This window comes from Bombina bombina, chromosome 1, assembly GCF_027579735.1.
Source record: "Bombina bombina isolate aBomBom1 chromosome 1, aBomBom1.pri, whole genome shotgun sequence".
In the NCBI taxonomy this organism is placed as follows: domain Eukaryota; kingdom Metazoa; phylum Chordata; class Amphibia; order Anura; family Bombinatoridae; genus Bombina; species Bombina bombina.
In genome coordinates, this window is record NC_069499.1 from 460,628,151 (window position 1) to 460,645,317 (window position 17,167).

The window sequence follows — 17,167 nt, forward strand, 5'->3', positions numbered from 1 at the left end:
TTAATTTAACTCTCCTCTTCTGCCAAGTCTTATTTACAGGGCCTTGTGTACAGTCGATAAATATAAATACTTAGGAAAATATGGAACCTTAGCCCTAGAGAAAAGACACTAATAGGTTTCTATTCCTTATACAATATAAAGCAAAAATAGCACCTGCAAATTTGAAACCTGAGATGATTTTTTTTATCTTGGGGAATAGAGCTAGCTCATTTATATATTGTCACCTTTTTCACCTTGGCTTTGCTTTGCAAAGTACAGCATACCGAAATATCCTAAATATCTGAATATAAGACATGTATAGTATCACTTGATATTACAATCATTTACATATTATCATGGTTTTTAACCCTATAACAAAATTATCAGGCAAAAAACATCAAAAATCATGAATAATATAACTCTTTTAACCCAGGGTTACCCCCAGGGCCATGTTCGGTGAAAGTTCCTTTGACCAGTATCTTTGTACAAGAGAACTACTTGTTCCACTACTGGTGTTATTATACCAGAAGTTCCTTGAAAATGTTTATGATTCCCACTTCTTATTTTAGTAAGCAAGCAATGAAAAAAAAGAAAACATCTCTCTGGGCTTTCTTTTCCTTTCCTTTCTTCTTTCTTTCTTCTTCTTTTTTTTTTTTTTTTCCCTTCTTTCTCCACCCCCTCTCTCACTCCTCTTCTTTCTCTCTCTTTCCTTTATTTCCAGCAGCAGGCCCAGCTAATAGTCTATGCTTTAGCAAATCTCCTTTTCTTTTGCTTCTCTCTTTCCCCTTTTAGACCAATTGCTTGCTCTACTTTCCTTTGTAAGTGCTCTCTTTACCTTGCTTTCTTACAGGGGAGGCATTAATTGCTCATGTATTGGTAACCTTCAGTCAGGACCTTTACTCTTCTGGGGGTTGCGCTGCACTGGGTGGGGGGGGGGGGGATAAATAACCTATGTCAGGCCCTACTCTCGCAGGAGCTCTAGTATGTTCACAATATGGCTCTACACCTGACACCCCCCACCCCACCCCCTCTACCATTTGTATGCAGTCACTGTTTCAGCAAAGTTATTGAATAAGAACAAATTCAAACTTATCTTGTTCTGTAGAGTTGTTTCTAGAATCTGTGGTTCCTCCACACAGCAGGACTTTCTCTCCTGCAACTCCTCCAGGTATATAGACTTGCTGGCAGGTCGAGGTGATGTTGTGCTCAGGATCCCTTTGAACTGTTTCCTGAGCTGGCAGACAAGAAACACTTGTCTCCCTTCCTCCTGGGCCAAGAAGTTGATGTCTGTGACACCTTTCCCACTGCTACGTCCGCTCACCAACTGCTCCTTGGGTCCTGGCGGGCAGCGTGTGTCTCTGGGGGCTCTCAAGACAGTCACTGTAGATGGGCCATATAGGCCGGTGTCAGCAGGCTCTGCAGGGCTGTCGGCCTCCTTAACGGCAGCTACGGGTCCTGGGCTGGGTAGTTTCGGCCCGCCTATAGGCACTCGGTGCCGCGGCTCCTTTCTTAGGCCTCTAGAAGCAGGCAGCGTACTTCACACGCGTCTGCTTGCTTGGCCCCTCCTACCGGAAGTTATTACACTATTTGGCTAAAGGTTTTATTAGGACCTCCACTTCACCTGCTGGTACTGGTATCTTCTTTGTTGAAAAGAAGGATGGAGTCTTGAGATCTTGTGTCAATTACAGAGGCACAATAGTATTACTAATTAAAATTGTTACCCTTTGCCCTTGTTTACTGAAAGGCTGGATAGAATCAAGGGAGCACAAGTCTTTTCCAAGATTTATTTAAAGGGACAGTCTACACCAAAATTTTTCTTATTTAAAAAGATAGATAATCCCTTTATTACCCATTCCCGTTTTTGCATAACCAACACAGTTATATTAATATACTTTTTACCTCTGTGATTACCTTGTATCTAAGCCTTTGCAGACAGCCTCCTTATCTAAGTGACTTTGACAGACATGCAGTGTAGTCAATCAGTGAAGACTCCTAAATAACTTCACAGGAGTGAGCACAATGTTATCTATATGATACATGTGAACTAGCACAGTCTGTGAAAAACTTTCAAAATGCTCTGAGCTAGGAGGCGGTTTTCAACTGTTTACAAATCAGTTTGAGCCTAGCTAGGTTTAGCTTTTCAGATATACCACCAAGGGAACAAAGAAAATTTGATGATAAAAGTAAATAGGAAAGTTGTTTAAAATTGCATGCCCTATCTGAATCATGAAAGTTTAGTTTTGACTTTACTGTCCCTTTAAGAGACTTTGAATATATTGTAATTCCATTTAACCTTGTAATTTTATTTTCAGAGACTTGCTTGATACGTTTATTATGATTTACTTGCATGACATTCTAATTTTCTCTCCTTCGTTAGAAGTCCATGTTTCCCACGTCCACTTTTTTTGGGATAAAAAAAAGTCTCTGTTATCCTTGAGTGCCCAGTTCCTGCTAACAAGCTTTGCAAAGATTTATTGACTCTGTTAACTGTATAGACTTTTTATTAGGAACTTTTCTGAGGTCTATACCCCTATTACTTGTCTTACTCTGAGTCAATATTGTTTAGTTTGGACACCTCAAGTGCAGAAAGCCTTTGATAGACTCAATACTTTGTTTACTTCTGCTCCTATCCTTATTCAGCCAGATGTTTAGAGGTAATTTTTCCTGTTGTGTTATCACAAAGATAGAAGGTGAAAGGCCAAATGAAACTTATAGTAGCTTTCTATTCACGTTGACTTACCACTGCTGAAAAAAATGATGATGCTGCTTACAAAAACCTACTGGTTATTAAATGCACTTTGGGGGATTAGAGGCATTTGTTGGAAGGAGCTGTGCAGCCCATAACTATATTTACTGACCATCGCAACCTGGAGTATCTACGGCTGCCAAGCGCCTTCATCCCAGACAAGCCAGATTTGCATTGTTTTTCTCCAGGTTTAATTTTATCACCTTCCACCATGGATCAAAGAACAAGAAGGCTGATGCTTTGTCCTGACTTCCTGATGTTTCTCCAGACAATATCACAAGTGGATACTATTCTGTAGAAAGCCCATTTTCTTTTGATGCATTGTTCTTTGTTGGAAAGATTAAAGCCTGCGGTTTTCTTTTGTGGGTGGCTTCTTGTATGCTAAAGAAATAATTTTTGTTCCTGATCCAGTTTGTTTTGGAGGTCCTTAAGGCTTACCATGATTTGCCAGCTGCTGGGAATGGATGTATTAGACTGTGGACTTAATATCTAGACATTTTTGGTGTTCTGGTTTGATTGGAAATATACGTAAATTCATTATGTCTTGTGACACCTGTTCCAGAATGAAACATTCTACCTTCGCTCCAGTGGGATCTCTTCATCCCTTACCTATCCCTGATGCTCATGGAGCCTGTGTCTCAATCATTTTCACGGTGGATTTACCTTTGTCTGATGGTTTTAATGCCATTCTGGTAGTGCTTGATCGTTTTACTTTAATGGTCCATTATTTCCACTTGCTGGATTACGTTCTGCGCTAGTATGACGGCTACCCTGTTCATCAAATAATTATTTTGTTTGCATGGTCTATTACAGAATGTGTCATGTCACAGGTCAAAGCTCTGTTTAACTTCATATTTTGGAAACATTTTTGTTCCAGTTTGCAAATTTCAAGATCCTTATCCTCTGGATATAACCCCAAGACTAAGGGCCAGACGTAGCAAACTAATCAAAGCTTGGCGCAGTATTTACAATGTTTTTCTTCTTGCCTTCAAGATAATTGGGCCTGTTTGCTTCCTACAGCTGAGGTCGCCTACAATAAACATGTCTATCAATCCATTACGATATCACCGTTTTTTGGTTTATGGTTTTTGTTCTGCAGTGCTCCCAGACCTTCCTTCTTCCTCACCTGTCCCAGACTTGAATCGGCATCTATCCTTCTTGGCCAAGGACTTTCAGTTGCTTTGTAATACTCTGCTTCAGGCTTAAAGTGAATGTAAATTTTGATGCTAAAGTTACCATTTTTAAAAAATTTGATTCAAAATATGGGCACTTTAATTCATCAAAATTTACATTTCACTTGTGCTGTGAAAAAAAAAACGTACCTTTTAATCTTGACATCAGCTTCCTCCACCCGTCGCAAAGCCTCTTCCTGGATCTAAAATGATGAATCCGGCTTCCTCCAATCACGGCATTGAATCAGACACTGATTCCCCTGGGGGGGAAGCCGTGATTGGAGGATGACCTATCCATCATTTCTGACATCAGAAATGGCTTGCAACAACTAGAGGAAGCTGGAGCTGCTGTCAAGTTGAAAAGGTAAGTATTTCTTCACAACGAGTGAAATGTAAATTTTGATGAATTAAAGTGTCCCTGTTTTTAATCGAATTTTTAAAAACCGGGCACTTTAGCATCAAAATTTACATTTACTTTAACAGCAGCATAAATTGTTTATAGATGTCATGTTCTCCTGTTTCTACCTATGTTTGTGGGGATTTGGTGTGGTTATCTACATTGAATTTTCCAGTAAGTTGGGTCCTTGTTTTGTGGGCCCTTTTCGGATTTCCATTATTATTAATCCTGTGGTCGTAAAGCCTGATGCATCCAGTTTTTCATGCATCTCAGGTCAAGAGGAGTTGTGATAATCCCTTTTCTCCACTTGTTCCTCCTATTCCTGTTCCTGTAGATGGTGTGGATGAATTTGATGTTCAAAAGATCTTAAACTATATAATTTTTCTATGATCTTGACCCTGGCAAAGTGTCTGGATTACATTACCTGTCTGACCCTTCAAATAAGATACACTACCTGAGGACTGATTTTCTATCTTGTGAACTTTGGAACTGTGCCCTGACCTCTGCACCTGCCTTATCCTTCTACTTTGAAGCAAGGTATTAGACTGATCATCTGGTTTTAATCCCTGGTCTGTTCAGACTGTTCTGTTGTTATCCTGAGAATTACCTGCTGCTCACTCTTTACACAAACAAGTTCCTGAAAACAAACCAGGTCATTTATTTCCTCCACGTGTTCAATTCCACTTGAAGGTCTCTTTTTATGTACGGTTGGCATATATCATCAGTTTAAAGGGACCTTAAAGTAATTATGTGTTGCTGCTAGGAGGGGGTATTATAAAACATATTCAATCTTTTTAAAATGGATCTTACTTTCCTGAATAAAACTACTTTTGTTTTCATGGTGGTGGAGGTACGTCAATGTCAACCAATAGTACTGAGGTAGCTTTCCTTATAGGCAAAGGAGCAGCTACTCTATAAGAATGAATTGTGCATGGATAATGTTCTTCTGGAATTAAGCTTTTTTTTTAACTATATTGCAGCTGCCAAACTATCACAGGCAAGTCACCATGACCAAACGTTAGCTGCAGCAATGTGATGTCACTAACCCTAACCTTACCTAAGATGCAGATTGTTTGCCAATATATTTGTGTGTCCCGTGATGCCATGGGTTGCGAGACCTCAACATGGAGTAGCTCTCTGCTCAAGACTTTTAAGCTGCAGTATTGTGGTTGTTAAACTCTTGGCTGTGACATAGCTGCTGGATACCACACAAACATACATTTCCTTTTAATTTACTATTGAATGGAGGGACATACTGGTTTAACGAATAAAATGTTTTATTCTTACATAGAATCTCTGCTTATAGGTTAAACACATAAGGCTAGCTGTAAGGTACACCCTCCATGTTGGATGCTAATTGGAGGGTTCCCAAACGTTGGTATAGTTCGTAGTGGAGAAGTGGCTGAGGGCAAAGCAAAGACATAGTGGAACAGGCAAGGCCGGCAATCAGACACAAAAGGGTAAACCAATAGAGTAGATGAGACAGACAGTTGATACACAGTCTGGGAACAAGGTACAGAATCAGCAGGCAAAAGAGTAGTTAAAGGGACATGAAACCCAAAAGTTTTCTTTCATGATTAAGGTAGAACTTTTAAACAACTTTCTAGTTTACTTCTATTATCAAATTTGCTTCATTTTCTTGGTATCATTTGTTGAAGTAACAGCAATGTACTACTGGTTTCTAACTAAACACATGGGTGAGCGAATGACAATATACATATATGCAGCCACAAATCAGCAGCTAGAACCTAGGTTATTTGCTGCTCCTGAGCTTACCTAGATAAACCTTTCAGCAAGATTGTAAGTTCCCACAGGAATAGGGCCCCCAATTTCTCCTGTATGCGTTTGTAAATTTTGTCCTGTCTCCTACAAGTTTTTTATCATTGTTTTATTTAAATGAATTGTATCCATGGACAGCGCTGCGGAATATGTTGGCGTTTCATAAATAAAGTATAATAATAAAAATAATAATAAAAGGATAACAAGAGAAGGAAGCAAATTAAATAATAGAAGTAAATTGCAAAGTTGTTTAAAATTGTACTGTCTAAATCATGTATGTCTAATAATGAATTTACTGTCCTTTCAAGGTCAGGCAAAAATGGTCCGATGAATAATTCAGCAATACACAGCAAAGCACACCCTAGGAGCAAGTCCAACACTCATGGAGGACAGAAGTGCTGAGTATTTATAGCAGTAGCTTATTGCAGATCTACTGCAGCTGGCAGGCGGGTGGAGCTAAAGAGTAAAAAAAAAACAACACAAAAGAGCAGGTTAGAAAAAAAAGAGTCTAAGCCTAACTTGTAGCTGTGAGGTAACTCACTGCAGCACAAGCCAGCAGTCCTAGGTTTAATACCCACAAAGGGAGTGAAACTAGATTACATGTGGATTGCTAATTATCACTACAGCGCTAACTGCGCTCGACCGACTTTTTACGTGCACTTGATACTGCATGTACTCGCTTTCCAACCAGTTGTGCGCAAAAAGCCTATGTTACAATACCGCAATCGCGTTAACGTATTCTCCCATAGTCTTCAATGGAATGTTAAAAGTGGAAATAAAACCTAACAACCGATCGCGTTTTCTTAAAGGGATAGGAAAGTCAAAATTAAACTTCCATGATTCAGATAGAGCATGTAATTTTAAGACCATTTTAAATTCACTTCTATTTCTCCAACACTGGTGTGTCCGGTCCACGGCGTCATCCTTACTTGTGGGAATATCTCTTCCCCAACAGGGAATGGCAAAGAGTCCCAGCAAAGCTGGCCATATAGTACCTCCTAGGCTCCGCCCACCCCAGTCATTCTCTTTGCCGTTGCACAGGCAACATCTCCACCGAGATGGTTAAGAGTATGTGGTGTTTAGTTGTAGTTTTTTATTCTACTATCAAGAGTTTGTTATTTTAAAATAGTGCTGGTATGTACTATTTACTCTGAAACAGAAAGAGATGAAGAATTCTGTTTGTGAGAGGAAGATGATTTTAGCAGACAGTAACTAAAATCCTTTGCTGTTTCCACATAGGACTGTTGAGATGAAGTAACTTCAGTTGGGGGAAACGGCAGACTTTTCTGCTTAAGGTATGACTAGCCATATTTCTAACAAGACTGTGTAATGCTGGAAGGCTGTCTTTTCCCCTCATGGGGACCGGTAAGCCATTTTCTTAGTCTCAAGCAGAATAAAGGGCTTAATATGGGCTATAAAACTGGTAGACACTTTTATGGGCAAAATCGATTGCTTTATTTGGGCATTTTATACATGTTTATGCTGGTATTTCACACTTATAAACTTGGGGAACGTTTTTTAACGTCAGGCACTATGTTAGACACCTTTTCCAGTCAGGAAGGGCCTTCCCAGTTGTAGGCTGAGCCTCATTTTCGCGCCATTACTGCGCAGTTGTTTTTGAGAGCAAGATATGCAGATGCATGTGTGAGAACCTGAGGATAGTTGGAAAAGTTCCTAGAAGGCTTCATTTGGTATCGTATTCCCCTCTGGGCTTGGTAGAGTCACAGCAAAGGCTGTAGCTGGGACTGTAGAGGGGTTAAAACTGTAACCGGCTCCGGTTTAGTTATTTTAAGGGTTAAAGCTCTGAAAATTGGTGTGCAATACTTTTAATGCTTTAAGACACTGTGGTTAAATTTTGGTAAATTTTGAACAATTCCTTCATATTTTTTCACATATTCAGTAATAAAGTGTGCTCTGTTTAAAATTTAAAGAGACAGTAACGGTTTTGTTTTAAAACGGTTTTTGTGTTTTACTGACAAGTTTAAGCCTGTTTAACATGTCTGTGCCTTCAGATAAGCTATGTTCTATATGTATGAAAGTCAATGTGTCTCCCCCTTCTAAATTATGTGATAATTGTGCCAAAGCGTCCAAACAAAGTAAGGACAGTACTGTCACAGATAATGAAGTTGCCCAAGATGATTCATCAGATGAAGGGAGTAGACATGGTTCTACATCATCTCCTTCTGTGTCTACACCAGTTTTGCCCACGCAGGAGGCCCCTAGTACTTCTAGCGCGCCAATGCTTATTACCATGCAACAATTGACGGCTGTAATGGATAACTCCATAGCAAATATTTTATCCAAAATGCCTGCATATCAGAGAAAGCGTGATTGCTCTGTTTTAAACACTGAAGAGCAGGAGGGCGCTGATGATAATTGTTCTGTCATACCCTCACACCAATCTGAAGGGGCCATGAGGGAGGTTTTGTCAGATGGGGAAATTTCAGATTCAGGAAAAATTTCCCAACAGGCTGAACCTGATGCTGTGACATTTAAATTAGAACATCTCCACGCACTGCTTAAGGAGGTGTTATCTACTCTGGATGATTGTGACAACCTGGTCATTCCAGAAAAATTATGCAAGATGGACAAGTTCCTAGAGGTTCCGGTGCACCCCGACGCTTTTCCTATACCCAAGCGGGTGGCGGACATAGTGAATAAGGAATGGGAGAAGCCCGGCATACCTTTTGTTCCCCCTCCTATATTTAAGAAATTATTTCCTATGGTCGACCCCAGAAAGGACTTATGGCAGACAGTCCCTAAGGTCGAGGGGGCAGTTTCTACTCTAAACAAGCGCACTACTATTCCTATCGAGGATAATTGTGCTTTCAAAGATCCTATGGATAAAAAATTGGAGGGTTTGCTTAAAAAGATTTTTGTACAGCAAGGTTACCTTCTTCAACCCATTTCGTGCATTGTTCCTGTCACTACAGCAGCGTGGTTCTGGTTCGAGGAACTAGAAAAGTCGCTCAGTAGAGAGACTCCATATGAGGAGGTTATGTACAGAGTTCACGCACTTAAGTTGGCTAACTCTTTTATTTTAGATGCCGCTTTGCAAATAGCTAGATTAGCGGCGAAAAATTCAGGGTTTAAAATTGTGGCGCGCAGAGCGCTTTGGCTAAAGTCTTGGTCAGCGGATGTATCATCCAAGACAAAACTGCTTAATATCCCCTTCAAGGGTAAAACTCTCTTTGGGCCAGAATTGAAAGAGGTTATCTCAGACATCACTGGGGGAAAGGGCCACGCCCTACCACAAGATAGGCCTTTCAAAGCCAAGAATAAGTCTAATTTTCGTTCCTTTCGTAATTTCAGGAACGGACCGGGCTCTAATTCTGCATCCTCACCAAACCAGCCTGGAAACCGATGCAAGGCTGGAACAAGGGTAAGCAGGCCAAGAAGCCTGCCGCTGCTAACAAAACAGCATGAAGGAGTAGCCCCCGATCCGGGACCGGATCTAGTGGGGGGCAGACTCTCTATCTTTGCTCAGGCTTGGGCAAGAGATGTTCAGGATCCCTGGACTCTAGAAATAGTTTCTCAGGGTTATCTTCTGGAATTCAAGGAACTACCCCCAAGGGGAAGGTTCCACATGTCTCACTTATCCTCAAACCAAATAAAGAGACAGGCATTCTTACATTGTGTAGAAGACCTGTTAAAGATGGGAGTGATACACCCAGTTCCAACGGCGGAACAAGGAATGGGATTTTACTCAAATCTGTTTGTAGTTCCCAAAAAAGAGGGAACTTTCAGACCAATCCTGGATTTAAAGATCCTAAACAAATTTCTCAGAGTACCATCGTTCAAGATGGAAACCATTCGAACGATTCTACCCACAATCCAGGAAGGTCAATTTATGACTACAGTGGATCTAAAGGATGCGTATCTACATATCCCTATCCACAAAGAACATCATCAGTTCCTAAGGTTCGCCTTTCTGGACAAACATTACCAGTTTGTGGCCCTCCCATTCGGGTTAGCCACTGCTCCAAGGATTTTCACAAAGGTACTCGGATCCCTTCTAGCGGTTCTAAGACCAAGGGGCATTGCAGTAGTACCGTACTTGGTCGACATTCTAATACAAGCGTCGTCTCTTTCAAAGGCAAAGGCTCACTCAGACATCGTTCTGGCCTTTCTCAGATCTCACGGATGGAAGGTGAACATAGAAAAAAGTTCCCTGTCTCCGTCGACAAGAGTTCCCTTCTTGGGAACAATAATAGATTCCTTAGAAATGAGGATTTTCTTGACAGAAGTCAGAAAGTCAAAACTTCTAAACGCTTGTCAAGTTCTTCATTCTATTCCTCGTCCTTCCGTAGCTCAGTGCATGGAAGTAGTAGGATTGATGGTTGCAGCAATGGACATAGTTCCTTTTGCGCGAATTCATCTAAGACCATTACAACTGTGCATGCTGAAACAGTGGAATGGGGACTATACAGACTTGTCTCCAGTGATTCAAGTAGATCAGAAGACCAGAGACTCACTCCGTTGGTGGCTAACCCAGGATCACCTGTCCAAGGGAATGAGCTTCCGCAGTCCAGAGTGGGTCATCGTCACGACCGACGCCAGCCTAGTGGGCTGGGGCGCGGTCTGGGAATCCCTGAAAGCTCAGGGACTATGGTCTCGGGAAGAGTCTCTTCTCCCGATAAACATTCTGGAACTAAGAGCGATATTCAATGCTCTCAGGGCTTGGCCTCAGCTAGCAAAGGCCAGATTCATAAGATTCCAATCAGACAACATGACGACTGTTGCGTATATCAATCATCAGGGGGGAACAAGGAGTTCCCTGGCGATGAAAGAAGTGACCAAAATAATACAATGGGCGGAGAATCACTCCTGCCACCTATCTGCGATCCACATTCCAGGTGTGGAAAACTGGGAAGCGGATTATTTGAGTCGTCAGACATTCCATCCGGGGGAGTGGGAACTCCACCCGGAGATCTTTGCCCAGTTGACGCAACTATGGGGCATTCCAGATATGGATCTGATGGCGTCTCGTCAGAACTTCAAGGTTCCTTGCTACGGGTCCAGATCCAGGGATCCCAAAGCGACTCTAGTGGATGCACTAGTAGCGCCTTGGACCTTCAACCTAGCTTATGTGTTTCCACCGTTTCCTCTCATTCCCAGGCTGGTAGCCAGGATCAAACAGGAGAGGGCCTCGGTGATCTTGATAGCTCCTGCGTGGCCACGCAGGACTTGGTATGCAGACCTGGTGAATATGTCATCGGTTCCACCATGGAAACCTAGTTCCACCATTAAATCTAGTTCTTTCAGTTCTTCAAGGGGTTCCGTTTGAACCTTTACATTCCATAGATATTAAGTTGTTATCTTGGAAAGTTTTGTTTTTGGTTGCTATTTCTTCTGCTAGAAGAGTTTCTGAGTTATCTGCTCTACAGTGTACTCCGCCCTATCTGGTGTTCCATTCAGATAAGGTTGTTTTGCGTACTAAGCCTGGTTTTCTACCAAAGGTTGTTTCCAACAAAAATATTAATCAGGAGATAGTTGTACCTTCTTTGTGTCCGAATCCAGTTTCAAAGAAGGAACGTTTGCTACACAATTTAGATGTAGTCCGTGCTCTAAAATTCTACTTAGAAGCTACAAAAGAGTTCAGACAAACTTCTTCTCTGTTTGTCGTCTATTCTGGTAAAAGGAGAGGTCAAAAAGCAACTTCTACCTCTCTTTCCTTTTGGCTTAAAAGCATCATCCGATTGGCTTATGAGACTGCCGGACGGCAGCCTCCTGAAAGAATCACAGCTCACTCCACTAGGGCTGTAGCTTCCACATGGGCCTTCAAGAACGAGGCTTCTGTTGATCAGATATGTAAGGCAGCGACTTATTCTTCACTGTACACTTTTGCCAAATTTTACAAATTTGATACTTTTGCTTCTTCGGAGGCTATTTTTGGGAGAAAGGTTTTGCAAGCCGTGGTGCCTTCCGTTTAGGTAACCTGATTTGCTCCCTCCCTTCATCCGTGTCCTAAAGCTTTGGTATTGGTTCCCACAAGTAAGGATGACGCCGTGGACCGGACACACCAATGTTGGAGAAAACATAATTTATGCTTACCTTATAAATTACTTTCTCCAACGGTGTGTCCGGTCCACGGCCCGCCCTGTTTTTTTTAATCAGGTCTGATGAATTATTTTCTCTAACTACAGTCACCACGGCACCCTATGGTTTCTCCTTTTTTTTCCTCCTGTCCGTCGGTCGATTGACTGGGGTGGGCGGAGCCTAGGAGGGACTATATGGCCAGCTTTGCTGGGACTCTTTGCCATTTCCTGTTGGGGAAGAGATATTCCCACAAGTAAGGATGACGCCGTGGACCGGACACACCGTTGGAGAAAGTAATTTATCAGGTAAGCATAAATTCTGTTTTTCAAATGTGCTTTGTTCTCTTAGTATCCATTTTTAAAAAAAAAAAATAATACACACATATCACACACCAGTGGTAGCTGCTGCTAATTGGTGCATGCACACATTTGTCTCTTGTGATTGGCTAACTAGATGTGTTCCGCTTGCTGCCAGTAGTAAAATGCTGTATCTTCAGCAATGGATTAAAAAATAATGAAGCAAATTTTATAATAGAAGTAAATTGAAAAGTTGTTTAAAATTGTATGTTCTATCTGAATCCTTAAATATGTTTTGGGGTTTACTGTCCATTTAAGTCAACTAACCTTAAACTAAATATTAATATTTCACATTCCAATGTTCTTCACATAGCAGAATATGTTCTATTTATTCATAAATACATACAAATATATATATATATATATATATATATATATATATATATATATATATATATATATATATATATATATATATATATATATATATATATATATATATATATTCAGGTATCCCTCAGTTTATGCCGGCGTTAGGTTCCAGAAGGAATGGAGGAAATAGAAACCGTTGTATAATTGAAACCCAGTTTATAATGCAAGTCAATAGGAAGTGAGGGAGTTAGGTTCCAGGCCCCTCTCAAAATTGTCATAAGTAACACCTAATACATTATTTTCAAAGCTTTGAAATGAAGAGTTTAAATGCTATACAGCATTTTAAACCTAATAAAATAATCACACAACACAGAATATATCATCAAACTAAGTTTAATGAACAAAAACATTTGCTAAACAGCATTATAAACCAAATAAAATAATCACACAACACAGAATGTATCATCAAACTAAGTTTAATGAACAAAAACATTTTTTTACTTGCATTTTTCTGCAAACAGTTCTCTGCATTGTTAGCATGTTAGATAATATCAGGTCTGCAGCTATTCTATGCATTCGAGTCTGGACTGATTTATAGGCACCCTGACCTTCAAGCAGCTGGGCAGGAAGATAAAAGGGAAGTGGCTGCTAGATCTTGTTCCTTTGAAAGCTGCTCGATAGCTCAGGTCTGGTAACACTGATTAATTTTAGCCTGCTTGGCTTACATATCTTTGCTGCAACACAATCGGACAGCTCCACCTACTGGCCTGCCCTTATTTTAATCAATGCACTGCTTCTCAGTGCTTTTCAATAGCAGTCACATGACTGGGGAAAAAGGTCATTATTCTGAAACGGCGCAAATTGAACCGTCCTAAACCGTGGGCCACCTGTACATATATGTATATACAGGTATATATATATATATATATATATATAATGGTTTTGTGGTAAAATATATATCTATACCTATATATGCAAAATGATCCAATGCACTTATATATATGTCTGTATATGTATACATATGTATGTGTTTATATGTATTTTACTGTATATTAACTGTACATATTTCACATTCTCTTTGCCTGTGTTGGAAATAGAAATAGGAAGAGGTAAAGTGAGGTGTTGGTTTAGATTCTTAAATCAAGAGTTTTTTATTTTTAAATGGTGCCAGTGAGTACTATTTTTTTACAGGGTGTAGCTAGGACCTGGTCAGCCTCTTGTTAGCATTGCTACAGATGGCTTTAAAGCATTGGGAACTGGTGGGATTAATTTTTCACTGCGCCTCCCATACTGTGTGCTGCCCTTTTTCAATTTTTTAGCAATTACTAACTATGGCCCGGTATGTCTCCACAGAATGGCAAGGAGGTAAGAAGACTTCTTGATAGCTGTGGGACTGTTCATGCTGTCACTCAGCACCCAGGTATGTGCAGCTCTTAACTTCTGGGACAGCACTAACTCAGATATGGCTGCTGAAATGGTTCCTATGTCTCCCTGTGTAAAGTTGGTTTCCTCAGGGCTTCTCTAATGTTTTTAAGGGAAGATGGGGTGGAAGAAGACTGAATAGGAACGCTCAGATCACATTTTCATTTTTATGTGAGAGCGTAGATGGACTGTGGGCTAGTCGCTGGGATCCTAATTACAGGCATAAGCTTTTAGTAGTACAAGCTTTTCTGTTGTAGAGTGTTCTGGTACATGTCTTTATTGGGCATTTGTATTATGGACCGCGTGGTGTGCTTAGACGTTCAGACAGCGACATACATGCAGTTGTGTGTAAGACGCTCTTAGACTAGTTAACGCCCACGAAGGGCGGAGTTATTCTCCCGCGCTCAGGAAAGCCACGCGGCTGTGTTCTTCCGACAGTGTCTTCCGGAGCGTGGGTAAAGACAGAGCGGAGCATTTCCTGACTGCCAAGACCGCATGGTTTCTGTTTATAAGCAAGCGGTCTTAGGCAGATTACTTTGACAACAGATGTTTTAACGAGGGGGCAGGTAGGCACCTCAGCAGAGCTGTGGCAGAGGCTTCTTAGTTAACGGACCTGTGGTAAAGGGATAAGACTTGCTTTTTTCTTTATCCCTTCTTCTTATGTCCGTGTATAGTTTCCCTAGAGTGTGAGTACTGTTGCTTGCTTAACATATTTTAAAGGCACAGTTACACGTTTTGCTTCATCAAATTTAAAGCCATAGTTACACGTTTTTTTCTTCAGAGTCTTATTTAATGTCATATTAGTTTGCAAATTCACGACCAAGTCTGTTTTATTTGCTAACATGGATGATATTGTGAATGTTACATGTTCATTATGTTTGAATGCTAATGTGGAACCTCCTGTTACTTTTTGCCCCTCGTGTACTGAGAGAGCATTGCAGTTCAGGGAGCAAAGTTTTTTGATACAGATTTAAATAAGGTGGATGCTTCTCAAGGCTCTAACGATGAGAATCAGAGTATGCCACATCTTTCTCCTCAAGCGTCACAGTCCCTAACGCCTACCCAGGCACAGTCCAGTACCTCTGCAGTTTCACCTGCATTTACTCTAAAAGACATAGCAGCTGTTATGTCCTCTACGCTTTCTGAAGCGTTGTCTGCCTTCCCCGTACTGCAAGGCAAACGCAGAAGGAAGGACGACCTTGTGGCCAATACGACATTGGATACTTTGATAGCGAGGTCAGAAATGCCTTTACAGGGATCAGAATTGGAGCCCTTATCTGAAGGTGAGCTTTCTGAATCGGATAGTGCACTGCTACCGATGGATTCAGAAGTAATGTCTTTCCGGTTTAAACTGGAACACCTCTGCCTGTTATTGAAGGAGGTTTTGGTGACTCTGGACGACTGCGATTCAATCGTGGTCCCTCCAGAAAAATTTAGTAAGTTGGACAGATATCTAGAAGTTCCTTCTTATTCAGATGTTTTTCCAGTTCCCAAGAGAACTTCGGAAATTATTGCTAAGGAATGGGAGAGACCAGGTATACCATTCTCTCCTCCCGTTTTCAGGAAGATGTATCCCATAGCGGATTCTATCAGGAATGCTTGGCAGACGGTTCCTAAGGTGGAAGGTGCTATTTCCACTTTGGCTAAACGAACTACTATCCCTATTGAGGATAGTTGTGCTTTTAAGGACCCTGTGGATAAGAAATTAGAGGGTCTTCTTAAGAAACTTTATATTCATCAAGGGTTACTTTTACAACCGGCAGCCTGCATCTTCACGGATACCACGGCGGCTGCTTATTGGTTTGATGCTCTGGAGGAATCTCTTAAAACTGAGACTCCTTTGGAAGAGATACAGGACAGAATTAAAGCCCTTAAGCTTGCTAATTCTTTTGTGACGGACGCTTTGCTGCAAATTACTAAGTTGGCTGCTAAGAGCTCAGGATTTTCAATCTTAGCACGTGGGGCCTTATGGCTGAAGCCCTGGTCTGCCGATGTGTCATCCAAAACTAAGCTTTTGGCTATCCCTTACAAGGGAAAGATCTTGTTTGGTCCTGACTTGAAAGAAATTATTTCTGACATCACGAGAGATAAGGGTCACCTCCTCCCTCAGGATAAGAAATCAAAACAGAGGGGTCGACAGAGTAATTTTCGCTCCTTTTAAAATTTTAAGGGACCCCCCTCTTCCCCTTCCACTAAGCAGGAGGGGGGCTATTCTCAATCTAAGTCCACGTGGAGGCCCAACCAGGCTTGGAACAAGGGCAAACAACCCAAAAAACCCATTGCTCCCACCAAGTCAGCATGAAGGAGTGGCCCCCAATCCGGGACCGGATCTAGTGGGGGGAAGACTATCATTTTTCGTCCAGGCTTGGATAAGGGACGTTTAAGATCCTTGTGCAATAGATATAGTATCTCAGGGATACAAACTGGAGTTCAGAAATTCTTCCCCCAGAGGAAGATTCCTTCTTTCTCGATTGTCTGTAGACCAGATAAAGAGAGAGGCGTTCTTACGTTGTGTAAGAGACCTCTCCTCCATGGGAGTAATTTGTCCCGTTCCAATTCAGGAACAGGGACAGGGGTTTTACTCAAATCTGTTTGTAGTTCCCAAAAAAGAGGGAACTTTCAGACCTATCTTAGATCTCAAGAGTCTAAACAAGTTTTTCAGAGTACCATCTTTCAAGATGGAAACTATTCGTACCATTCTTCCATTGATCCAGGAGGGTCAATTTATTTATGACTACCGTGGATCTAAAGGATTCATATCTTCATGTTCCTATCCACAGAGATCATCACAAGTTCCTGAGGTTTGCCTTTCTGGACAAACATTTTCAGTTCGTGGCTCTTCCTTTCGGCCTAGCCATGGCACCCAGAATTTTCACAAAGGTTCTGGGGTTGCTGCTAGCGGTTCTGAGACTGCGGGGCATCGCAGTGGCGCCTTATCAGGACGATATTCTGATCCAGGCGTCGT

General features: G+C 41.3%; 1 protein-coding gene across 2 annotated transcripts in view; it reads left to right on the top strand.

Annotated features, from left to right (window-relative positions):
- SCRN3 (secernin 3) overlaps positions 1-17,167 on the top strand; it is a 190,989-nt gene that overhangs the window by 132,540 nt on the left and 41,282 nt on the right. The window lies entirely within an intron of this gene.